The sequence below is a fragment of the Pelophylax lessonae genome (genome assembly GCF_965119305.1).
Source record: "Pelophylax lessonae genome assembly, chromosome: 3".
Lineage (NCBI taxonomy): Eukaryota > Metazoa > Chordata > Amphibia > Anura > Ranidae > Pelophylax > Pelophylax lessonae.
Genome location: NC_138770.1, coordinates 362591701 through 362612082, shown reverse-complemented (window position 1 = coordinate 362612082; position 20382 = coordinate 362591701).

The following is a 20382-nucleotide window of genomic DNA, read 5'->3' as shown; positions in this document are numbered from 1 at the left end:
AAGAAAGCTTTATTTGTGGGAAAAAAAGATGTCAGTTTTTTTTGGGTACAGTTTCGCACGACCGCGCAATTGTCCATTAAAGTAGCGCAGTGCCGAAACGCAAAATAGGGCCTGGTCATTAAGGGGGCAAATCCTTCTGGTCTTAAAGTGGTTAATGTCCAACACCTAAAAATATCACTTTTGCTATTTTATAGTTTTTTTTTATATATATTACATGTAACGACAGCATTCAGTATATTGGTTCCTTTTTTTCTTTTACATGCCTTCATATTTTCCTAACAAGTGCATGCAGTTCAAAGTGATTGTAAAGTCTCTCTTTTAAAAAAAAAAATATCATACCTAGATACTTCTGCTATTTGGGGTCCCTTATTTCCATTTCAGAAAATTGGGAGGTACGCATTTGTTCAATAAATACTTTTCATTGCACCATCCGTGGTGGCATTGTGTGGTCATAAGCTCACAGAAATCTAGCTCTACCATGAAAGGGTCAGTTTGTTGTGTCTGCCTCCAAGGCCCAGTCCTTTCTTGTCAGTGTGCTTCTGCAGTTCTGATTCACTTTCACTCAGGCCTTTTTTTCCTGAGAGAATAGGTGCAGGAACTCCCCCTTTCTGAGTCTATTCTTGTTTCTGCCCCCTACCCATCTCCAAGCACCATTTCTCAATTGCACCCCCTACTCACCTCTCAGTACTGCCCCTTGTAGAGAATACAGATCCAGGTGTCATTTTGCTGTGCTAAGTAATTTGTTTGGAATTTGGTAATGATAACAAGAAAAGCAGTAAAATAGATCCCCAATAATAGATTTCTCCCAAAAAAAAATGGACCCTGCAAAAAAATACCACCCCTGCTGCAATAGACCTTGAGCAGCAACAACAGATCTCCCAGCAGCCAGAATACATAGACTCCTCCCTCAACAGCAGATTCCTTCCAGCAACAATTGATCCCCAGCAACATAATTGATAATTGATCCCCAAGGCAAACATAAACCTCCTCAGCAACAACAGACCTCCATGCAAAAATAGATATCTTCCAGCAATAGGCTTCAATAGACCCTCCAGCACATCCCAGCACCCCTTACCATTACATACACAGTACATTCAGTTCCCCCACATTCCTGTTGAATGCTTCTACTGAAAGCACAACAGGGAAGGGAAGACACTGTATTCCTTAGCTCTAAAGCCCTGTACACATGGGGGAGATCGCTGTACTAACATTGCAGTTAGTACAGTGACCTCTCATCTTTTTCATTTAGCCTGCTAGGTTGAACCAAAAAAAAAAAAAAAGTAATTTGCGTACTAGGCTTACTTTCACTGATCCACTGTGGATCCCTCTTCAGAGGCAGTTTGCAGGTAGTCAGGGTGATACTGCTGCCTCCTAAATGCCTGTCATTTTTTTTACCAGTCACTGATTTAACATTGAATGATTGTGCAGCAACAGTTTTTACTGTGCAGCTTTATAAATGATGCACATGTGGTTAATGTTTAAAGGCAACATGTTTACTTGCATTGTACATGGAAGCACGTATGTGCATTTTTGGTTAGATTAATTAGAACTTACATGTTGACTTACCGTAACACATTGGAATGCATTTAATGGGTGTCAAACCCTCTCTTTAACAACTTTGCATATTAAGCGTTACAATCTCATATGAAGTCCAAAACATGTAATTTAATGATTTTAATGAGTAACAAATACAAAACAAAAATACATACATTTGTGTTTAATATCCATTATTTTGAGGTTCATTTAGTAACATTTTAAGGTATATTCATTAAGCAATGGATACGGTATATGGAAAAGGTTACAAACCACGCTTTATTTGCATATTCAGCGTTTACAAATGGCCGATTTTACTTTTGTTCTATACACCTGATACCATGACTATGGCCAAAGACTAGTAACTGCTCTAACAAATACCCCAAAATTCATATTTGAAATATGAGGTTTTTTTTTCTCTCTTGTATACGGTTATCAAAGTCAGTTTTCAGCATGCATGACTTTATCCTCCATGATACTGAAAACATAGATTTGTCTGTGGAAAGAGTACTGGAAATTTAGTCATTACTGCAGTCAGTTATCTTTTTCTGACCTCTGCTGGTGAAAAATGGTAGTTTCAATCAATCAAGACTACGTCTAAGCGTTTCAGTCTGTGTCAACTCACTTTCCAATATAATAAAAAAAGTCAACTGCACTAAATATGAAAAGTAGAACTCAGACAAGGTTTTTACCAATAATAAAAAAATAAATAATAATAAAAGCTGAGTGTTTTTTTTTTACTCTCTAGGGACTATTATTTTTTTCCCCTGTTGGTTGGCTGAAAGAGTGCAGGCTACAGTGCAGGCTACAGTTCGAAGATTGTCCTACAACTGGGTTTTATACAGTGGGTATGGAAAGTATTCAGACCCCCTTAAATTTTTCACTCTTTGTTATATTGCAGCCATTTGCTAAAATCATTTAAGTTCATTCTTCTTCCTCATGAATGTACACATAGCACCCCATACTGACAGAAAAACACAGAATTGTTGACATTGTTGCAGATTTATTAAAAAAGAAAAACTGAAATATCACATGGTCCTAAGTATTCAGACCCTTTGCTGCGACACTCAGGTGCTTTCCATTTCTTCTGATCATCCTTGAGATGGTTCTACACCTTCATTTGAGTCCAGCTGTGTTTGATTATACTGATTGGACTTGATTAGGAAAGCCACACACCTGTCTATATAAGACCTTCCAGATCACAATGCATGTCAGAGCAAATGAGAATCATGAGGTCAAAGGAACTGCCTGAAGAGCTCAGGGACAGAATTGTGGCAAGGCACAGATCCGGCCAAGGTTACAAAAAGATTTCTGCTGCACTTAAGGTTCCTAAGAGCACAGTGGCCACCATAATCCTCAAATGGAAGATGTTTGGGACGACCAGAACCCTTCCTAGAGCTGGCCGTCTGGCCAAACTGAGCTATCGGGGGAGAAGAGCCTTGGTGAGAGAGGTAAAGAAGAACCCAAAGATCACTGTGGCTGAGCTCCAGAGATGCAGTCAGGAGATGGGAGAAAGTTGTAGAAAGTCAACCATCACTGCAGCCCTCCACCAGTCGGGGCTTTATGGCAGAGTGGCCCGACGGAAGCCTCTCCTCAGTGTAAGACACATGAAAGCCCGCATGGAGTTTGCTAAAAAACACCTGAAGGACTCCAAGATGGTGAGAAATAAGATTCTCTGGTCTGATGAGACCAAAATAGAACTTTTTGGCCTTAATTCTAAGCGGTATGTGTGGAGAAAACCAGGCACTGCTCATCACCTGTCCAATACAGTCCCAACAGTGAAGCATGGTGGTGGCAGCATCATGCTGTGGGGGGTGTTTTTCAGCTGCAGGGACAGGACGACTGGTTGCAATCGAGGGAAAGATGAATGCGGCCAAGTACAGGGATATCCTGGACAAAAACCTTCTCCAGAGTGCTCTGGACCTCAGACTGGGCCGAAGGTTTACCTTCCAACAAGACAATGACCCTAAAAGACGCCTGGCTGTATTAGATCAAAAGGGGGCTTCTACTAAATATTGAGCAAAGGGTCTGAATACTTAGGACCATGTAAAATTTCAGTTTTTCTTTTTTAATAAATCTGCAACAATGTCAACAATTCTGTGTTTTTCTGTCAGTATGGGGTGCTATGTGTACATTCGTGAGGAAGAAGAATGAACCTAAATGATTTTAGCAAATGGCTGCAATATAACAAAGAGTGAAAAATTTAAGGGGGTCTGAATACTTTCCGTACCCACTGTAGGTTTGATTTTTGTCTTGTGTACATTTGTAAAAGCAGAACAGTCTCCCCAATAAAATATCACATGTGTCAAATCTTTTTTAACCTGAACAGACATCTAAAAATTTGTCAAAATAGAGAATATTTAAACAGAATACTTGTTTTAGAGTAAGGGTTTAACCAAATTACATTTTTGGGGCACTTTTCTACATTACCACTGAGGAAACATTAAAGGTTCTTTCACATGTGCGGTCCAAGGAGGGGTGGGGGCAGCTGAGCTGCAGTTTTACTACTCTCCTTGGCCACCCACCCTAATATTACAGCCTGAATCTAGTTGGTATCCTGTAAAAATAATTCTTGACCTATGAATTCTGCCCACAAGCACGCCACCCTTCTGATAAAGTGGGCTCTGCACTAGATTGATAGATTCATCTTTGCCCTATAAGCCCCCTAGGCTACTTTGACCCGAAATGATGCCATCATCCTAGTGGACAGTGAAAGTCTTCTTCTGATAACGCCAGGCCTGAAGAGGCCACTTCCATGTACTGTATTTCTTCCACATCGTGTCCACTACCCAAACTTGTGGTCACTTAGACATTTCCGTTTGGACATGCTAGAAGGTCAATATCCTGTTCCAGATGCAAGTATGCAGACCTTTGTATGGTGCTGGAAAAGAAGAAACTAGAGCTATTTTGTTTGAAAATAGTGAATGGAATTTTTCTGCTCTTAACGAGGAGCAGACTTGGATTTAGGCGACCAAAGAAAGAAGATTTTGGATCTTTCAATCTCTTCTATAGCTCTTCTCTGGCCCTGTCACTCTTACTCTTTGTTCTGGGCCTAGGTAACTACCCTAAGGGATTAGGCCCAAATCTAGACATCACTGGTTCCATCTTGAATAGCAGTTGAGTCACTTTAGAAAGAGGCATATGCAGTCAGTGGGTTGGTTAAGCCACAGGGCTTGACTAACCACACAGAATACTAGAGGAACAGTATACTGCATCGCTGGTCACTTTAATTTCACTCAGGGATCACATACCACAGAGACTTATTACTGGTCCAGTTTGCCTTCAACTCTTCTGCTGAGAACCATATAGCCTTGGCTACTGAAGTGAACTCCCACTCAGGCCAAACACTACCTAATGGTAGAATAAACCTAATTTCCAAACCCATATTGCGGTTCCCATGCCTCTTGCAAAGGATACTGCATCATCCACTGGCAGACAGGCACTTCTGGCTAGTCTAATGAAAATTCCTTGGATAACTGCCTCTGAAGTATAGCTTGACTTTACAGAAAGGATCTTGCATCCCCTGCTAGCATGGAGACACATCTGGTCAATCTGAAGAAAGCTCCTTGGCCCGCTGCTTTTGAGGCAGAGGTACCCTTTAAACAAACTTGGCAGTCTAATTAGCTTAGTACCTGAGTGTTAGCGACTAGAGATCCACCTACTCAGTTTGAACAGCGCCAAAATATCTGCCTTTTTGTTTACTGCTGCCTGATATGCAACTTGACATAGCATCTTGGTGGGCACGTCAGCTAACCACACTCCCCATACCACACAGGATGGTCCTTATTGTGATTGCCTTTAGTCTGCCCCTCCTTGCAACGCCTTGAATGTATAGTGGTTTTCTTTAGAGCCAGAGAGGAACAAGTTGCCTCTTTTCCTTTGGGGAGTGGTGCTGGAAAGTTTTACCATTAAGGGCTGGAAAGTTTTACCATCCATACTGCCTGCGCATTTTTTTTTTTTTTCTTAGGATAGTATACCTACCTGGCCCTCACCTTAATGATCATGGCTGTTGGCATGCCTGGAAGAACTGGCAAGGACATTAGTATTAATACACTCTGTGGCCATCCACCCATCCATCTGCAGACACTGAAGCAGCAATTGGCCTTACTTAAGTAATTACTGATAGATGTGTAATAGACAAATTACTTAAGGCACTGTAAACTTAAGCAGAGCCCTGAACTTCACTCCAGCATTTAGACATAACAGGTTATTGCATAACAATCATTAAACACATAGCAGTCCTTAACGTATAGCAGCACTCTACGTTTAGCAGCCAAAAGCAGGCAATAAACGCATAGCAGCCATACAACGCATAGCAGTTATTTTTACTAAAGCATTACAATATCATAGGCAGCACAAGGAAGGGTTAATGTACCTCAGACCAATAGCCCTGGCAGGATAACCTACACTAGGCCACTGATCTACAAAGGTTAAAACAGCAAACTCATAGAGCAGAGATCCTCAAACTATGGCCCTCCAGCTGTTGCAGGACTACACATCCCATGAGGCACTGCAAAACTCTGACATTCACAGACATGACTATGCATGATGGGAATTGTAGTTCCTGAACAACTGGAGGGCCATAGTTTGAAGACCCCTGTCATAGAGCATAAACAGTAATCCATAACTGCGGAGCCAGGCATCACTGCGTTAATAGGAAAGACTCAACTTTGCATAGCAACACCTGTATATCAGGCTATGCATTAGCAGTACTGCAATGAAGAGAGATAACACCGCTTAGTTAGTCAAAGTCCATGATTTAAGGTGCGAGCTGAACCACGTGCGACACCACCACGGATTCCAATGAAGAAAACTTCTTTATTCACATAAGCGGTACAAGGTACAGCAGGGTAGGACAGTAGACTCGTTTCACACGACTGCTACGTGCTTGTCCACTTTTCTTTATTGGATTTCCCGGTGGTGTGCGACCATTTTCTTGTTTTAGCAGTACTGCAGACAACACAAAACCTGTGAGGCATAAATGAAACAAAGCTATAAACTTAGATGAATCTACTTTGGCAGCCTGATATATTAGCTGACTAATCAAGGGGATATGTCTTCTGCAAAATGTGGGCCAAACTTATGACAGCATACCCTAAAAGGGAAGAGCTTAGTGAGCTGTCTACACTTTTCTGCTGTGTGCGCTAGCGGTGATGTCTAACCTGTTAGACTATCTATCACTATTTTTTGGACACATATTGGGTCAATGAATCAATTTATTCAACTTATTGAGACAATAATATTTAAAATGGCTAACTTTTTTAGAGTGATAATTACTTTTATGTTATTACTCCTTTAAGCAAAGTATTGTTGTGACCATATATCTGTTACAAGCACATTTACCAAATAAAATAAAAAAAGCAGTAAAACATACTAGTATGGATTTCATGAGACATTACTAAGATGCCATTAGCATAAAAGGCCAGCAGGAGGCTCCAGAGTACACTTCAATATATAAATTGTTGCAAAAATAAGTAACAACGTAAGTAAGCAACGTAAAAAAGTAAAAGTAAGCATGAATATAAACTAAAACTATAGAAGAACTTATAAGAAATAGTCTATTGAATTAAAGAAATTGTGGCAAATAAAACACAGTATACATTATAATATCATTACAAACTTACATAAAATATGTACAGCTATATTTTTCTTAATTTTTTTCTCTTTCAGCAGTTTAGTAGATGCCCGATACGTATGCTTATGTGGTAGTGCAATACATGTTTAAACTTTATTGTGCTATTATTACAGGCTCTGGATGGAATTATGCCGCCGATTTTGAAACGGCCAACAGAGTAGTGTTAATTTTGATGTCAATTTTCAATTTAGCTTTAGTCAAAGTCTTTTGCCTAAAATGTCATTTTAGTTTTAGTCATATTTTAGTCTTATGACTAAAATGCTATTTAAGTTTCAGTTGTATTTTAGTCTACTGAATTGTTTTTGTTTTAGTCATATTTTAGTTGACTAAAATAGTGTTAATTTAGTTGACGAAAATATTTTAGTCGATGAAATTAACACTGCTTTAGACATAGCCTAATAACTACAGCAAAGCATTTGTTACAGTTCCATATAATGATCTAATAAAAAAGTAGAATAAACTAGTACTTACAGTAGTATTAAACCTTCAACGTGTTTATTTTAACACATTAAGCACAATAAAATATTCCCCAGTAATCTATCTGTTAAAATTCTTACCTGCAGTTACAATTTTAAATTCTACTGGCATCTACGCTCTCAGTGTTGTTTTCCTGAACTTCTGGTCTACACAGAAAACAGTTAGTACAGTCTCCAGTAATGCTGGCCATACACTATCCAAAAAATCATTCTGAAATCTGTCATTTGGTCTGATCGTTCATTTTCTGTCCAGTTAATGGGCACAAATAAAAAATCGTTTTTAACTTTTCAGAGCCGAAAAATCGAAGGAACAGTTTGGAAAATTCTGCCGAACGAACGAAAAATGTAAAGGTTAATGTGTTTCTAGACATATGTGACAAACTGAACGAAAAATGTGCATTGAACGATTTATCATTTGAAATTTGGTCATTACATGATCTGCTCTCACGGCCGATTTTTCATTTTTCGAAAATGAGTTTGAACGATTTTTTGGTTAGTGTATGGCCAGCTTTAGTCTTTTAGCTTGGAGGTGGAGGGGAGTGCTTCTAGGCTGCGGGGCTGTGTGTTTTAATTGTACACAGCATAAGGACATACAACTCCACTCAATGCATGTAAAGGTAGTTCCATAGAATACTACCAGAGAAAAGAGACCACCGTGAAACAGGAAACTTGGGTTAGCAGTTAGGGCAACCACTAAAAGTGTTTGTAAACAATTTTTTTTCTTTTTTTAATAATAATAAAAATGTAATACAATAATAAAAAATATTGCAGCGCTATACGTGAAAATAAATAACAGAACCATAAAATGATTCTCTATCAAGAATAAAAAGGTGCATACAACAGTGGTAAACAAAGTGATCAAGTGAATAAACCACATAAATAAAAAGTGTCCTTATATGAGATATAAAAAAAAACAGGTGCAGATGATCAACAATCTCAAAGAATCACCCATGGTGTCTTGCCTCCACCAAATGAACGAAGTGCAAACTCACCAGAATCCTAAATTATAGGATAGCAAAAACGCATTCAGTAATCATTGATCTTCCTCTTAAGATGTAAGTGGTAATCAATAGGATGTGGTGGATCTCCCAATCTTTATGTTGAAGCCGTCAGGGGAACTGCTTACTCTCATTCGACCAAAAACAGGAAAATCCCCAACCCCAGAGAAAAATACTCATAGTGTAGAATTTATTGTAAATTATGAAGATAAATAATAAAAACTATGATCTACAAAACCAATTTGCATGAGCAGAAATGGGTATGTAACAGCGACTTACATCAAAACCGCCAAACCTCAAATGTAGGAATGACGGCTGGACTCTGAATATAATGCAGTAGATACGAGTACCCCATAAGGTGCATTGAAAACATAGGGCAAATGTCACCTACATAGGGTGCCACCACACTGAGCACAAAATGGCAGCTGGACCTCAGGCATGTAAATCAAGCTCTATCTGGCCTGGACAATAGTTTTGCCTTGATCCTCCTCTTCTGGGATCCTCCGCTGGTGTTCCTGGCTCCGCTTCCTATGGGGGCGCTCATGCAGGCTCACTCCCAAGCCACACTGCCTGCGTCTCTCACAGAGAGAGTAGCTTGGCCCCACCCCCTCATTACTGGATTTGATTGACAGCAGTAAGAGCCAATGGTTCCCGCTGCTATCAATCTGCCCTATGAGGAGAGAGCAGAGAAAGTCACAGGTCTTGGACACAGTGCTGGATCAAGATCAGGCCCAGGTAAATATAAGGGGGGCTGGGGGGGATCGTGTGGCACAGAAGGTTTTTGAACCTTAATGCAGAGAATGCATTAAGCTAAGACAAACCTTAGGTCTTTATAACCACTTTAAACTGAAACAGAAACAAGGATTTAAAGATAAAGAAGCTGCCAACTGAGTAAGTACCTGAGAGTTTTAACCCTTGCATAGTTCAGTGGATTTGCAGTTGGCTAAAGGATAGATACCAGAGTGTGGTTGTAAATGGAGCCAAGGTCATCCTATATAATAATTTACACTGAGCAAATAAGACACAAAAATGTTCTTGCAGCTGTTTTTTGCTGAGGTTTTAGAATTTAATATATTTTGAATATAAATCCTTTTTAAAGAAAGCATATGTGTAAAGGTCTTATACGGTACCATAGAAGTCCACCCATGCCTCAATACACCTCTTTTCCACATGCATGTGATATTTAACCTCTTGGTGCGGAGCGCACGCAAATATACAGCCACTCGGTGGCCGGGCCTTGACGCTGAGAAGCCGCATGTTTTTGTGCAATAGCGCCCACAGTGCTGTGCCAAGAGCTTACGCCTTAGATGCTTCCAGCACAAGGACTGGCGGAAAGTTCCAGATCACCATTTGCGATCAGGATTTTTCTGATCATGTGACACATGACCATAAGCCCCGCCCTGCCTCCCATCCCAGCATACCCCTTAAGGGGTCGGCAGTAGCCGGCGCCAAGGGGTTAAAGAATATTTGATTGGTCTCTATGCTTTTTTAATCAGTTCTCCAGACTTTCAGAGACTTTTTTGCGTACATACAAGCATATAGATCATTTGCTGTATAAATCTCCCATTTGTTCCAAACATAATACAATGTACAAGCTTTGAGGACCAGCATCAGAGGAAGAGCGCTTAAGGACACCGCCACTCACTTGTCTTCTTTTCTTGCCCATTTTTATTAAAAGAAGTTTCAGAAAAACACAAACATAGGTTTCCCTCACAGGGGTTTTCAGCATTTTTTCTCCTTTACCATAAATAACATTTAGCCCTGCTGGCTTGTTCTTGCAGCGCTGTTGCTCTGGCCTTAAAGAGGAAGTAAACTCTCCTCTGCTAGTTGTACTTATAGGTAAGCCTATGATAAGGCTTACCTATAGGTACAGTAAATATCTCCTAAACATGCACCGTTTAGGAGATATTTACCTTACATGCAGCCAGTGACGTCACTGGCGCATGCGCTCTGAAGGAACGGCCGCTGGTGCCGTTTCTTCAGAGACCCATGCCGTGACCGTCGGCTCCTGTGCGCGTGCGCGGGAGTGACGTCACCGCGGGTCCGGCCAATCGCGGGAGTGACGTCACCGCTGGTCTGGCCAATCAGATGGCCGGATGCCCCGTCATAGAGGTGAGCGGACGGCACGGCGGGGTCTCGTTCTAAGGTAAGTATTTCATAATGAGCTAGTATGGGATGCATACTAGCTCATTATGTGTTTCTCTTTCAGCTTGTAAAAAAAAAAAAAAAAAAAATTAACAGAGTTTACAACCTCTTTAAACTTAAGTCCCTTGTCTGTTTCCTACAGACTTATCACTCACAACAGGGTGTACATAGGTAGCAGCCTCATGTTGCACTGACTCCCACATGGAGCCCTCCTGACTCCTGGGCCAGACCTTCAATCTGCCGGGGTGGAGCCCAGAACCTTGGTCCTTTCTTTCCTAAAAGACCCAACCATACCTGCACCATCAGTGTCTTGGCTAGTCCTAAATCCTGGTCCCAGGATTGGAGATTTCCTCCAACTCAGATCGCTGCAAAATCTCCAGGCCCCAGGTCCCCCCTTAAAAGCCAGTTTCCTCAAAATAAAACAATCCTCCTGGAGCCTCTCAACCTGCCTGGTTGACAATCCTGGGCGACATACACCCTCACAGCTGACTGCACTGTCACAAAGCATATCACAATAGTCTGATCCCTTGTTAGAACATATGTCATATGTAGTGAGAATACTTTACTTTTCCACAATTATCTTTGGAGATATCTTTGGATAAATTTTCACAAGACAGAAGCATTATTGTATGTTAGATTAGAAACCATTAATTAAAGGTTTGAATGGAAAGCTTGTCAGATAGATACCAGATGGATATCAGAGTGAGAACATCTGAGAAAGACAATGGCTATTCTTTAAAGATATGGCAATGCCTTTGCCAAATATCACAGCAATAAAGACTTTAAAGTGTAACTAAACGCAAATTTTTTTTTTTAGGTTTTTTTATTTTGCATTTTGGGATTTTCTTTTCCTTTCACTTTCAATGGTAAGGAGAAACAGTAGAATTAGAATGAGTGAATTTCCCTAACAGACAGCCCAGATAGCAATAAAAACTGACAGATGTTCTAATCCCTCTCAGCTGTACTCATACCACTGGATATGACAACATGATAAAATACTGATCAGTTTCATGAGATAAAAACTGCACATTTCAATGAACTAATGCATTCCCTATTTTATGAGCGTTTTTTTGATGAATTGCAAAATACATTTTGAAAAATGCTATGAGCTAATTTACTGCTGATCTTGAAGCGGTAGATAACATTTTGTTAATTGAGCCCAGTGTATCCACGATTCATTTTTCTTTGCATTGATATTTTACATTGTTACTTATCATTGTAACAGTTTATGTTATAAAGTGTACTCTGGATCCCCCTGCTGGCCCTTCGTGTTAATGACATCTTCAATAATTTCTTATTCTAGCCTAACTAACATATTGTTCAGATTGTAATAATATGAAAGCAATCTTCAGCCTAAAGCTGAATACAATATTCTTGCACAATTTTCCTTTAGATTTACCAAAACCATATAATAGGAGGTCAGCCCTAAACACTTTCAACTTGTATGCAATCAGGCAGGCCCTTGCAGTACATAGTTGAAGGTAAATCTAAAGGAAATTGAACAAGAAAATTGCATAATGTATGGCCAGCTTAACAGAGTTTCCAATTTCAAATTTTCTTGTTCTCTCAAAAAGTTAATTACCTGCCCCATTATGGGTGCTATGGATGGTAAATGTAGTTTGGCAGGGTAGGCTGATGAAGGGATGTACTAACAGGTGCAGCGCTCTAGTGACTAGAAATCGCTTCTCGGCCTTTTGGCTAAGATCAAGTGTAGTATCTGTTCTTATCAGTTGGTATGGGCCTTAGCTAGTACCAGTATGACCGAAACCCGGAGCGCTCTGAGTTTTGAGGTATGGGAAGTAGGTCATCTGGGAAAGCATGTGGGGCCCGCCGCCTTCTGATTTGAATGGGTTGAACTGTCCTAACCAGTTTGAAGGGAGCGGGAAGCCGGTTCGGGGGGGCCGGCGGAACTGCTCCTGGATGTAATGGACTGAGGAACAGGATGGCGAGGGGGGGGCTTTCTCTCCTGGGTTGATCTGGCCTGTAGGGGGCCTGTCCCCAGTTGTAGGTAAGCTCTCCCCAAGCTGTCCAGGTTCTGATGTCTGCTGGTGGGGATAGGCTACATTTGGTCTGGCCGGGGGCTGAGATTGAAAAAGCCCGTAGTGTAAGTGCCCCTGGGGTGGCAGCCCAGGGGTGCCTTAATTTCTCACTGGTGAGGGGCAGCTCGCTGTGAGTTCTTTTGGCACCTTGGTCACTGCACTATGCACACCTTTTTCACACCTGCCTCTTGGGACAGGCCTTTTGGCTTGCACCAGAGGAATTTTTTATTCCGGCTGGAAGGCCTGCCTTGGTTCCTCACATGGCACCATTGCACTTTCCCCACTTCCCTTCCCCCACTTCTATGTTTTGTTTGTCTTTTTCTTTGGAGTCCGTCACCTGCACTGTCACCTTTGTTTTCTTTATTTGCACAGACTAGAGTGTGTGGGTCCTCGGGCCCTGCCTTAAGTCTTGGGAGGGGGTGGATATGGCCTTTTGGCTTAGTTCGCCCTCTCCCATGGGGTCTCCCTTCGGGGGAGCCCTACTTAGTACTCGGTGGGGGCTGTTTCGGCAGTCCCCCTGAAGAACGGGGTCTGTCTGGTTTCGGCCAGACAGACCATGAGTACCTTTTGTCCCTGTCAGGAGTCTTGCGCCCCGGGGGATTGAGGTTTCGGGTCCTACCTCTTCGGAGGGAAGACCATACGTTGTCGCACACCCTGTGCTTTTTTGTGTTCTCACTTTGTGTGTGTGCACTTTTTTATGCACCGGGTGGAGTCTTTTGAGTGTGTTGCACACGCTACGGGCTCTAGTGACTAGAAATATATGCTTAGTTCCTAATATCATCAGGATCTCACAGCAGATGACTGATTACTATACCGACCCGCTGCCAGTGTCATGTGATCGCTGTGACCAATCACAGCAGATCACATGACAATTGTAAACAATGGATGGCTTTCTGTCATGCCATCTATTGTGTACAATTGTGTTGCTAGCTGTGATTAGTCACAGTGATCACATGGTACAGACAGGGAAAATCACAGCCCATCTGTACCATGTGATTAGCTTTGTCCAATCAAGGCTAATCACAAAAAAAGGAAGGTGTAGTGAGGCGCTACTACTATACCATGAGTATATAAGAGTACCAAACAAATGCAATAAAGAACAAGATCAGCACTAATCACAATTGTAACTGCAAAATTCCACCCAATGTGAAGTGAGACAATAAATGGATCAAAGTGAAATAAACAAAAACTGAAAATAAATATAAAATGATGACCAGTGATGACGATCAAACGTGTTGCGATGACAATACGCCCTGATACAATTAGTGTACTATAAAAAATATCGGAGTATAAATTAGTGTCAAACATAACAAATCTTAGCCGATGACAAATGAGTAGTAATAGTGCTATATGTGAAGTGTGTGCACTGGGTATGCAAAATGGGACTGTGATATAAAGTGCTCAGTGTAACATCAAGAGGAATATATTTTTATACAAAACACCAGAAAGTAGGTGCCAAATAAATAATATTATGTTAATTAGGGCAAAAAAATCAATAAACAAATAGTGTTCATAATCTATCGGTGGGGTGACATCAAATCTTGTGCTGTCCTTCTTCCCTTGGTGAGGTTCAGTGACATGTCAAACAATCTGATCCTCCACCCAGTAGGTAGTGGCCACTTACCAGAAGCACTCAGGCCTCTGGGACCTACAGTGATTGCAGAGCTCCTTTTATCTTTATAGCGACCACCTCCTCCTAGGTTGAATCTCAGGGGTACATCTATCCAAAAGGACTCCTTTAGCCTTATAGCGGTCACCTCCTCCTAGGTTGATGCTCAGGGGTACATCCATCCAAAAGGACTCCTTTAGCCTTATAGCGGTCACCTCCTCCTAGGTTGATGCTCAGGGGTACATCCATCCAAAAGGACTCCTTTAGCCTTATAGCGGTCACCTCCTCCTAGGTTGATGCTCAGGGGTACATCCATCCAAAAGGACTCCTTTAGCCTTATAGCGGTCACCTCCTCCTAGGTTGATGCTCAGGGGTACATCCATCCAAAAGGACTCCTTTAGCCTTATAGCGGTCACCTCCTCCTAGGTTGATGCTCAGGGGTACATCTATCCAATAGGACTCCTATGTATTTGGCTCAAGGGGACATCTATCCAGTAGATCTCAAAAAATGCAGGGAAAATATCTCATGGTGCAGTATGTTTTTATTAGATAATTGCAGAGATAAAAAGGTAAACACTCACATTTAAAAGTGCCTCGAATGGCACTTGCTGAAAGCATAAAATTGGTGCAGGTATAGCAGGAACCGCTGAGCTGAGTTCTGCTTGCGTTCCACGCTCCGAATAGCCACAACCCGAAAGTGACATACTGGACCCTCAATGCATTTCGTCTGGATATGGCGTCATCAGGAAGTTTTTAGACACTGTTAATAAAAATATCCAGTAAAATCTAATTTCGTCATATATTTAGGCCAAAATGTATTCTTTTACATGTCTTTGGTAAAAAAATAAAAATAAAAAATCCCAATAGGTGTATATTAATTGGCTTGTGTGAAAGTTATAGCATCTATAAATGTAGTATATGAACTGGAATTTATGTAGCCATAGATGATATACCGTAATGGTGGTGATCAGAGACTTATAGTGGGCCTGTGATAGGGTGGCAGGCAATCTGGCATTAAAGACACAATCTGGGAGGGTCACATTTAACCTGAATACCCAACTGTGAGATTTGAGACAATGAACAGTCTGGTATCTTTGGTTTGTTTTGTTTATTTTATATGGGGATGAGAGAAGGGAATGAGTGGGATACTCCTCTGGCTCAACTAGGTACAAAATGGGACACTTACTGGTGCTTGAAATCACTGAATTGCTGCACTGTAATAAAGCTTGACACTCTGGTTAGCTCAGAAGTCCTTGACTGTACTGAAGACTGACTTCTGATGCTCTGGTTAGCTCAAAAAGTCTCTGACACTGCTTCCTCGAATCCTTCCTGACTGAGGTAGCCTTATTAACACTGCTGCTGCTTCTGCAACTCTCAACGCTGTACACTGCACGCTGTACATTGAATACTTCAGGGCCCACTCACTGGCACCCCCTTTACTCTTCAGGGTCAACACCGGCACCCCCTTTAATTTGCTCCTGCACTGGCTAGCTTGCTCCCGGATCCCTCTGACCTTCTCCGGAGTGGTCCCCTCTCACTAGGCAGACCCCAGGGGCAGTTTGCAGTACTCACGACTGAGAATGTTTTCCTGAAACTTGACCCCTCTCAGCTCTGCTGGTCCTCAGGACACCGGATCCTCTCTGCAGCTCAGCTCAACCCTCTGTCCCCTCAGGCAAGCCGCCTGGGATACCCGATTCCTCTTGAGAGGAGGAGAGACAGCCGCACTCTCCCTCCTGGGACTCTGCTTCCCACCAAAGATGCTGCGTCATGAGCTCCCCTCAAACGTATACCCACTCCCAGAATGCTGTGCGGCAGAATCTGCCTTTCTGGGGTAGATACAGGCCTGGGTGAGCCATTGGCTGGGTTTCCTCCACTGCCCAATGAGAGCCCTCATTGAGTACAGTGGGGAGACTCCCCAGTCTCAACAGCCACACCTGGGAACCATGACAGCCCAGCTGAAAATCATGGCCCTGTTGATAAGCAGACAAGGCCTACTACACTTTACCTAGCACCTACCTTGTAGGGTGCTACAGCAGTATAGAGCAGTCTTGTGACTTCTATCAGTGCCCAGCAGAGTATAGGTAAAAGCTTATAAGAGGAGTTTTCATTCTCCCCTGATTGTCCTATGGAGCTGCATGACCCCTTTCCCTCTGCCTGGATATTGCTAATTGGCCCTGTGCTGATCACATGCACCCTCCCAAGAAAAAAAAAACTCTCTAGCAATACACACCGAACCGAGCATGTGCAGAATGACTCCAAGGACTGTTCTTTTAGAAGATGGATTGGGAACTGTGGAAGAAGGGGTGGATCAGAGAAGACAGGATCAGCCTTTTTACACAATGCAGATTAACCCCTTAGGTTCCACAGTGATTATAACAAGCATGCTTTACTGCATATACAGACTGATTTTACTGTTGTGGGTTTAATAACACTTTAACTATCTGACTGTTTTTGAAACAGCCAGGTAGCTGTTCACAGTACTGGGTTCTCTGTTTATGTAAACATAGAACTCCGTGTCTAATTGGCCACAGTCGATCAGCTGACTTCAGCCAAAATCATTGGCTGAAATTGGATACCAAATTGGTGCTGTGTCCAATCACACATGCGCACACCCCAAACCCTGAAGCAAGTTGTCAATGTACAGGCCTGTGTGTCCTACCTGCAGTGAATCTACTATGGGCAGGCAGCAAGTAGTTAATAATAAGTAAAGTACTACTGATTGTTTTTGTATTTTTTGTTTGCCATTTTGATGCAAATGAAGCATTGATAGTCAATATGATAACTATCTACCCTTTTACCTTTTCTCGCATTAATAACTCCTTCCGGACTGCCCGTCGCAGTTTTCCATTGCTTTTTTTACGTTAAATACCAGTGTTATGGTAGCAGATAGCTGCCATAATCCTGGTATTTTCTTACAGGGTGGACGGTCCTCTTTCACATAAAAGTGGTCCCAGCGACAGATTCATCGCAGGATCACTATTATGGGAGGTTTGAGACGTGTCCTTTCTGGTCCTAGGCAGGAGGTCGAGTGAGGGCAAGCTGGCCCCCACTCGACTTTATGGCCTTGGAGGACCGGAGCGACATCATATGTCACTTCCTCCCAATGGCCTTAAAAGGGCCCATTTTTTCATGCTGAAAAAAAAATGTAATTTTCTTATTTTTTTGCTTTTAAGTGTAGATGTGAGATGTGAGGTCTTTTTGACCCCAGATCTCACATTAAAGAGGACCTGTCCTGCTTATTTCTATTACACATGATGTTCACATTCCTTCTAATAGGAATAAAAGTGATAAGAAGAAAAATGATTTAAAGGGACAGTGTAAAAATAAAAAAACAAAATGTAAAATAAATAAGAAAAAATTAAATTTAGATCGCCCGTCCCTCCGGGCTTGCACACAGAAGCGAACGCATATACAAGTCATGCCCACATATGTAAACAGTGTTCAAACCACACATGTGAAGTATTGCCGCAATTGTTAGAAGGAGAGCAATAATTCTAGCCCTAGAAATCCTCTGTAACTTTAAAGTGGTATTTTAAAGGGTCGCCTATAAGGATTTTTAAGTACCAATGTTTGTCGCCATTCCACGAGCGTGCGCAATTTTGAAGCATGACATGTTGGGTATCTATTTACTCGGCATAACATTATCCTTCACATTATAGAAAAAAATTGGGCTAGTGTTAGACCCCGTTCACACTGGGGCGACACTACTTCCGGGGCGACCTGTGAAGTCGCGGTGCGCTGCTTGCACCGCGACCTCGGAGCGGCCGGCATGGACTTCATATCATTGAAGTCTATGCAGGTCGCTCCGGGTCGCCCCAAAGAAGCTCCGGACCCTTTTTCTAAGTCGGAGCGACTTGTGCCGCTCCTATTAGAACGGGTCCACAGCTTCTCTATGGAAGGCAACCTACGGCGACCTGTCAGGCGACCAGTGTGAACGGGCTCTTACAGTTTTCTTATTTTTTTTAGTTCAAAAAGTGTATTTTTTCCCCAATTGTGTTTGTAAGAAGACCGCTGCGCAAATACGGTGTGACATAAAGTATTGCAACGATCTCCATTTTATTGTCTAGGGTCTCTGCTAAAAAAAAATATATATATATATATATATATATATATATATATATCTAAGTAATTTTCTAGCAAAAATACTGGTTTTAACTTGTAAAAAACAAGTGTCAGAAATAGGCCTGGTCCTTAAATGGTTAAGTAGTATTCACTTTGCTAAGTGAACAGCATCCACTTCTTTGCAGCCAGGGGGCGGTATAAATAGGTGGTTAAGCCCACCTTAAACTACAAGGCATCCAAACAGGGGGGTGCTTTGCTTCTCAGCTGTGGCAACTTGATACCCTATGGTGTGTTCGGTGGGCAGTACTGCCATCAAACATGACCTATTCATATGAGTAGGGCTGCTTCTCAACCATTCCCACAATTAAATGTAAAGCAGGTGGCTGTGGCATGGTAGTGGGTGTTTTTCGGGGTTAAAATGGGCAATAGAAAGGTGACATATCACCTGTCAGTTTTTAAGGCGGACCTGACCGGATGATCCATGCATCCCTATGGGGCAGCGGATGTCAGCGGTGACATGTCCACTGACACTCGATGCTATCCGATCCTGTCCGTGAAATCCAGACGGATGGAAACCCTACTTTCCCTCCGTCCAGTGGATCAGATCGGATTGGATGAGAGCGGACAGGCAATCCGTTCTCATCCGATCTCCCCATAGAGGACAGCAGGGAAACTGACATCTCCGTCTCTGCACACAGAGCGGAGATGGAGCTGTCATCCGCCTGCTCAGCGGGATCGGCGGATCGATCCCCCGCTGAACAGAATGGACTCCATCGACGGAACGGACCGTGTGAAAGGACCCTTAAAAAAATGTAAACAATAAAATAGATACAACTAAAAACAGAAATTGATACAAATAAAAAAAAAAAATAGGATTGATGCAATTCTTTTACCTAATTGTAACTATATACTAGCAATATACTAGAGAAAAAAAAAGGAATGTTTTTAATCATATGTCAACCCACTGATGCCAACAAGGTTTGCAAAGTAGATTTCCATCAGTTGAAGTGATGTCATACTCATAAACACAACATTTTCATCAGGCCCTGCCTTCTTTTCTCTATACATTTTCCTGTATACTGTCCAGGGCCGCTCATAGGGGGGGGGGGGGGGACCACCAGTCCTTCTGTAGGGGGCCCGGGCAAACAGGGGGGCCCCAGCAGCACGGAGAATCAGTGCAGTCGGGCAGTTACAGAAGGATACCCTGTGCAGCCCTCTGCAGCAGCTGAAAGCCAGTTTCTCCCCCTCCTGCCAGCATTCAGGTGCTGCAGGGAGAGACACGACAATGTTCTTGTAACTACTTCTCCGACACCCATCACCCTTCCCCTGTTCTACCTGCTTCTGATCCCCCCCCCCTCCCCATGTGCCCCTCTTTCACTGTGCTGCCCCACTTGTGTGCCCTCCTTTTACTCCCCTCCCCACCCCCACAGCGCTGCAGGCTGCCATGTGCTGTAGAAAAATAACAAATTGTAAAAAAAAAAAAAAGATAATTAAATGATGTAATGAATCCTTTTAAAGAATTGTAAACTAAAATTGTAATACATTTTAACATTTTAAAAATATATATTTTTTTTAATGTAATTTAAAAAAATGTACAAAACCATTAAAAAGGGCTATTTCACACAGGTTCTCTGTTATGTTCTGTGTTTGTATCCACTAATAATTTATATAGGCTGTACGGGGCCCCTTGATTTCTAACAGCAGCCCTGATACTGTCTATGTGTGAATGTAGCCCCTTTCACACTGGTGTGACTTATCCTGCGACTTGGGACTGCAAAGTCGCATAACAAGTCGTACCCCATGATTTGCAATGAGTACCGATCTTATCTGCACGACTTCAAAGTAGTCCCTGCACTACTTTGGTCTGACTTTGATGCGACTTGAG